At 46.3% G+C, this 940-nt stretch overlaps 1 pseudogene; it reads left to right on the plus strand.

The window, feature by feature from the left end:
* Positions 1-523: 523 nt before the first annotated feature.
* On the plus strand, positions 524-641 carry LOC126141643 (5S ribosomal RNA; annotated as a pseudogene).
* The last annotated feature ends 299 nt before the right edge of the window (positions 642-940 follow it).

Consider the following 940-nt stretch of genomic DNA (forward strand, 5'->3'; position numbering starts at 1 on the left):
TTCCGTAGTTAGAATCTTTTATTTAGCTGGCAGTAGTGGCGCTCGCTGTATTTCAGTAGTTCGAGTAAGCAAGATTTTTGTGATGTAAGTGATTTGTGAAAGGTATAGGTTAATGAACTGCGCAACGCTACGCGCTGTTCACATCCAGCTGCCGCTGCCCAACACTACAATGGCAAACGACAATGCAAACTAGCCACAGACTGCACACAGCACAGCCAGTGATTTTCATACAGAGCGATACGTGGCGTTACCATTAAAAAAACCTATACAGTCTACTTACATATCGTCTCCTGAGGCAATCTAGCTCACAGCTGTTGTAACTGGCTCTCGATATCCTAGATACCGGCACAGGAGTAAATTTTTTACGTGCGACCTGGTCCCACACATTTTCTTTCGCCGATAGATGAAGGGATCTTGCTTGCCACGAAAGTACCTCAACATCACCCACACAGTTCACAGAGAAGGTGCCATTTGTGGTAGTGTGTTTACCTGTTTAAAAATGGCACCAACCTGCCGTCCCTGGGCCAACGGCCTTGCCGCAGTGGTGACACCGGTTCCCGTCAGATCACCGAAGTTAAGCGCTGTCGGACTGGGATAGCAGTTGGATGGGTGACCATCCTGTCTGCCGAGTGCTGTTCGCCAACACCGACTCAAAGGAAAGCCTCGGCGCTTGTCGGTGACGTCACGTCAGCTAGGCACGGCGAACGCCAGGTCTGTTGCAGGCAGAAACGCCTGGGCGTGCTTATCACTATAAATCTCTTATTTTTGGACAAAATATTTGGTATTGTTTTGGATTCTGCAGTTTTATTTAGATGAAAGATTTTCTTACTATCGTAAAGCTACAAATGAAGATGAATCCTGTCGAAACAAACGGAGATCAATATGAGAAGATGCTTTGCCCCATTGCAAGCTTCGGAAATTTTACATTCAAGTAACTATA

Source organism: Schistocerca cancellata, unplaced genomic scaffold (genome assembly GCF_023864275.1).
Source record: "Schistocerca cancellata isolate TAMUIC-IGC-003103 unplaced genomic scaffold, iqSchCanc2.1 HiC_scaffold_732, whole genome shotgun sequence".
NCBI lineage: Eukaryota > Metazoa > Arthropoda > Insecta > Orthoptera > Acrididae > Schistocerca > Schistocerca cancellata.